The sequence below is a fragment of the Carlito syrichta genome, unplaced genomic scaffold, assembly GCF_000164805.1.
Source record: "Carlito syrichta isolate Samal-C Ts95f unplaced genomic scaffold, Tarsius_syrichta-2.0.1 Scaffold153593, whole genome shotgun sequence".
Taxonomy (NCBI): Eukaryota; Metazoa; Chordata; class Mammalia; order Primates; family Tarsiidae; genus Carlito; species Carlito syrichta.
Window position 1 is genome coordinate 316,328 of NW_007097689.1, and position 5,908 is coordinate 322,235.

Genomic DNA, 5,908 nt, shown 5'->3' on the forward strand with positions numbered 1-5,908 from the left:
GACAGAGTGAGACTCCAACTCAAAAAAAAAAAAAAAAAGTTAACTTGATATGGTGGCGCACACCTGTAGTCCTAGCTACTTGGGAGACTGAGGCAGGAGGATTGCCTTTGCCCAGGAGATAGAGGCTGTGGTGAGTTGTGCTTAAGCCACGGCACTCCAGCCTGGGTGACAGAGTGAGACCCTGACTCAAAAAAAGTAACATGAAATATGGGAGGCATAACATAAAACACAATTTGTTGGTTGCCTGAAATTCATACTTATAACTGGGTGTCTCGTGTTTTATCTGACCATCCTACCCAGGGGCCATGATGAGGGCAGGGCTGAGAGCTGGTGGGAGGGCATTTCTGGATAGGGATGGTTTATCCTGTGGCCAGTGCATGGTGCAGAGGTTTTCCAGAAGTTTCTGCAAGCTCCGCTGGGGACACGGAAGGTAGCTGGGAAGACATGACCTCGTAGCTGAGGGCTGGTCCCAACTGGGCGCTGGGCAGGAAGCCTGAGAAGCTCAGAAGCAGCAAAATGAAGAGGAAAGCCTCGGCGCTGCGAGAGAAACCACAGCTCCTGCAGGTGGGAGGCGGGGATGCAAAGCACCCGCCATCAGGCTGTCCAAAGCCACCCTCCCCTCCCCCATCTCCTGGCCTCGGCAGTGGGCTCCCGCCCTGCAACCATGAGGGCCCAGGCTGTCCCAGAGGTGGGAGAAGGGGGAGAAAGATCCCCAGTGACAGTCCTCACAAAATAGCAGGAACTCGGAATCTCCAGTGTGACTCAGTTGACCCAAACATTTCTCCATTGTGCTGTCAGAGGTAGTGGGGGCTGGAGTCAAGGATATCATGTTTGCTTGGAAAAAGCCAGGCACGGCGGCTCACGCCTGTAATCCCAGCACTTTGGGAGGGGAGGTGAGGAGGATTGTTGAGCCTGGGAATTTGAGACCGGCCTGGACAACATAGTGAGACCGCGTCTCTACAAAAAAAAAAAAAAATTAGCCAGGCATGGTGGCGCACGCCTGTAGTCCCAGGTATTTGGGAGGCTGGAGCAGTAGGATTACCAGAGTCCAGGAGATTGAGGCTGTGGTGAGCAGTAATCATGAGACCCCAACTCAGAACAAAAAAATAAAGAAAAGAAAAGGTTATACTGTTTTCTTCCACTCCTGGGTCCCACAGCCCGACCTGCTTGCTCATGACAAGTGCTTGGAGTGGCTCAGGACATCTGGTCCTTGGATGCTGGGGCGGAAACAGGGCCTGTAGGAAGACCTGAACCAGAGAAGTGCTCCTGTGACTCAGACCCTGAAGTCACTGGGGGTGGCAGGTGAGAGCCGCCCAAATGTGGAAAGAAAAGCTGACACGCAAAGGGGCTGTGGCCACTTGTTTAACCAGCACTCCTACAGCATTGCTGTGGCCCAGCCCACTCTTAAGTGCTTTATCAAGAACAACTCATTTTTCTTTTCTTTTCTTTTTTGTTTTTTGAGTTGGAGTCTCACTCTGTCGCCCAGACTGGAGTGCAGTGGCCGCTCCCGGCCACCGCAGCCTCGACCTGCTGGGCTCCGGCGATCCTTCCTCCTCAGCCTTCCAAGTAGCTGGAAAATACAGGCATACGCTACCACACTCGGCTAATTTTTTTGATTTATTGTGGAGATGAGGTCTTGCCAAGTTGCCCAGGTGGGTCTTGAACCCGCGAGCTCAGGCAATTCACTCACCTCGGCCTTCCAAAGCGTGGGATTTCAGGCTAAGCCACCAAGCCCGGCACAAGTCATTTTTCAAATTAAAATATTATTTCAGAGACAGGGTCTTGCTGTGTTGTCCAGGCTGGAGTGCACTGGCTATGCACAGGTGTAGTCCCACTCCCGATCAGCACAGAAGTTCTGACCTGCTCTGTTTCTGGGCCAGTTCGCCCTCCCTTGGCAACCCAGTGGTCCCCCACTCCTGGGAGGCCACCATAGTGATGCCGGACTTAGGATGGACACCTGCTCAGCATAGCCCATGACAGCCCTGAACTCCTGGGCTCAAGTGATCCTCCAGCCTCAGCCTCCTGAGTAGCAGGGACTGTAGGTGCACGCCACCATGCCCGGCTATAAATACCAATTCAGTTAATCATCATAACGGTCCTACCTCATAGGAGGACGACTGATATCTCCATTGGACCAGAAGAGCACTGAGTTGCAGAGAGGTCGTGACTTGTCCAGGGTCGCACATCCCAGCCCAGCCTGACTGTTCAGCCAGAGGGCGGCCTCGTTGCCATGGTGATGATCAGGCGAGCCCGAGCAGCTTCCTGACTCCTCCCTGTTGGTCTCCACTGTCTCCCCACCCAGTTATCCGTGGGACCAGAGCCCAGCCCTCAGCCTCGGTTCAACCGCAGAGCCGGATCCCAGGTCTCTTATTCAATCAACAGGACGTGTGTTGAGACGTCCTCTGGGGCAGGCCCCGTGCTGGCCTCCGGGGACAAGCATGGAAACAGGACGCTGTTTCTGCTCTTGCGGGGCACCTGGTCCGGAGGGAGAGACAGGCATACACGATTCCAGCCCAGTGTGATCAGTGCTGCCGAGAGCCAGGGTTATATCGAGTGTTTACTGTAGGCTGGGCGCCGGGATAAGCACGTTGCCTGGCTGTCCCCTCATCCTCACCACAGCCCCTTGAGATATCATTGGCCCCATTTTGAAGACGAGTAAACAGAGGCTCAGCTATAGGTTCGGTTATCTGCCAATGCTCACAGCCAGCAAATGGCCACTAAGCGTCGTGGGGCCCTGTGGGGGCACATCCCAGAGGGCTTCCCAGAGGAGGGGACATGGCCCCCGAGTTGTGTAGGAAGGATCAATCCAGTCAAGAGGAGGGGCAGGGCAAAGGGCACTGCCTCGCAAGGCCCAGGGGTGACCAGCCTGACACGCTGGGGGAGCTACCAGCCGCGCTGCAGGCTCGAGCTGGCGGTGCTGGGCCTAGAGCTCACCTGTGCTGAGCAGAGCTGGTGCCTGTCCACCTCTTCCCCAGAGGCCGGCCCCTGCTCACCGTTCCCACGGGCTCTGGTTGGGCTAGACCCAAAGAGCAGGGTGAGGTCCAGGGCACGACCCCGCCTTGGCCAGCCCTTGGGACCGTCTCTGGGTAGGAACACTGATCATGGAAGGGAGAAGCAGGATCTCGGGGTGAGTCTGCTCACACTGAGTTCCACTCCCCGCCCTGTCCTCTACTGACTCAGTGATCATAGGCAAGTCACTTTCCCTGTTTGAGTTTCAGTTGTTCCATCTGTAAAATAGGGACAGGCCAAGGGCGGTGACTCAAGCCTGGCATCCCAGGACTTTGGGAGGCGGAGGTGGAAGGATTGCTTGAGCCCAGGAGTTCGAGGGCAGCCTAGGTAAATAGCAAGACCTCTTCTCTACAAAAAAATAAAAATAAATATACATTAGCCGGGAGTGGTGGCACGCCTGTAGTCCCAGCTACTGGGGAGGCTGAGGCAGAAGGACCGCCTGAGCCCAGGAGTTCGGGACTGCAGTGAGCCATGATCGTGCAATTGAGTGACAGAGTGAGACCCCGACTCAAAATAGTTATGTAAGTAATAAGACAAAATGGGGATAATAGCACCGTGTCAGCTGCTACTAGGATTGAGGCAGCATTTGCCCAGCAAGTTCTCTGCTCTCCTTGGTGGGACAGGAGCCCTGATGGTCGCAGGGCTGGTGTCCGCCAACCACGCTCCCAGCACCTTGGAATCGGCCTTGGCCCCTTCTCACCAGCCCCACCACTTGGGGCCTGAGCCCGCTGGGGGGGTCACAGGCGGCTCCGGCAGCCGGGGGAGGGGTGGGAACCAAGAGAAGTGGTGACTAAGACGGGAACCCGAAATGCACTCCCCAGGAGGCCTCCCCCAGGAAAGTGGGTTCTTTCACTCTGGCTCTGGTGGGTGACTCATGCGGGGGCAGGTACGGGAGGTGCCAGGACACAGGGGTGACGCACATCCCTCCCAAGAAGCCGGTGCTGCAGTCACTAGGGAGGGCGGGTTGTGTCTCCCAGATTCCGGAGGTGGAGGGATAGACTCTGTGCCTGGGAGGACTGGCGTCCAAAAGACCTGGGTTCGAGTTAGTTGTGTATGCCGTGTTGGGCAAGTAACTTTGCCTCTCTATGCCTGTTTTCCCATCTATAACATCAGGCTAATCCCACATCCACATCCTAGCCAAATCCATGCCCAAGCATACATCCTATCTTACTGTGCTTTACTGGCTCTTAGAGACTCCCCACCTCAAAGACCTGCAATGGCTCCCTATTACCCAGCAACAAAGTGCAACCCTTCTGCTAGGGGTTGTGGGGGAGGACCAAGGAAGAAATACGTTTATAGAATACCTGCTCTGGGGTCTTTGACTTACATAAACCTCATACAAACCAACTTTCCAGCTGAGAAAACCAGCTCCCCTGCAGGTGCCCAAGTCACTGAGGGCCATGCTGGGTTTCAAACCCTCATCTGTGCCCCCTCCAGAGTCCATCTTTCTGTTGCCCACACGGCTTCACCCAGTCAGTCAAATGGCAGGAGTTTCAATGTGAGCACATTTGTATTACAAAGAGAAGAGGAAAGCAGAGAAAAACCACAAATGGCAATGCACAGTCTCACCTCCTTGCAAATAACATAGGGTGACAGTGTCTGGCCTACTTCTGTGTCTCGAGCCCTGAAGTCAGTTGTCAGGAAAAGGCAGCGCGTGTCTCCCTCTCCCTTGTCCTCCTAGCCAAGCTGGCCTTGGTGCATGAGGAGTAAGTTGTAAACGTGTTTTCCCTCGGCTCTCGGCTCTCACGTCCTCATCTGTCTCCTAACTTATGTGTATGTTACATACCGTTTTTGTAAGTATACACTTGTTGAATGTAGCTGATTGTCAAATAGTTTCAAGTGATAAAGATAAAGGTAATTCCAACGTTACCTAAACTACTCGAGGTCACAGAAAAAGAAACTCTCCGACTTATTTTATGAAGGCAGCATGACCTCAATTAATATAAAAGTCTGATCAACGTAGTAAGCCAATAAACAAATTCCATCAAGAACAAAAAACAAAAACAAGCCAAGAAATTGCAGATCGCATGTCCCTATGATTTGGGTGGAAGCATTCTAAATAAAATGTTACTCAGGCGGGTCTCGAACCCGCGGGCTCAGGCAATCCACTCACCTCGGCCTCCCAAAGTGCTGGGATTACAGGCTGAGCCACCGAGCCCAGCCGGCAATTGTATTTCAAAAGTATAATATACCTTCGCCTCAGCCTTCCAAGTCGCTGGAATTACAGGCGGGTGTCACCAAGCCCAGCTACTTTTTTTTTTTTTTTGAGTTTTAGTCTCACTCTCTCATCCAGGCTGCAGTGCAGTGGCACGCTCTCAGCCACTGCAGCCTCGACCTGGGCTCAGGAGATCCTTCCGTCTCAGTCTTCCAAGTAGCTGGAACTAGAGGCACATGCTACCATGCCCGGCTAATTTTTTGATTAATTGTAGAGATGACGGCTCATCAGGTTGCCCAGGCTGGTCTCGAACCGGTGGGCTCAGGCAATCCTCTCACCTCAGCCTCCCAAAGTGCTGGAATTATAGGCGTGAGCAATCATACCTGGACTATTTTTTTTTTATTTAGTTGTCCGGGCTGGTCTCGAACCCTGAGCTCAGGCAATCCTCTATTCTCTGTCTCCCGAAGTGCTGGCATTGGAGGCATGACCCACTGCACCTGGTGCACATACCTTGAGCAAATAGAGTTTATTTCAGAAATCCTCAAGTAATTGACCAACATAACTGTATGCATCACACTCAAGAAGAATAACAGTATGATCATACCAACTGATGATGATAAATTAGTTAGAAAATGCACCAGTTTTTCTAAAAAAAAACTCAAAAAAAGGAATAAAAGCAAACTACCTAAATAAAAGTTCTTTGCCAAAACCTAACAGCAGACATCATTCCAAATACTGCAGCCA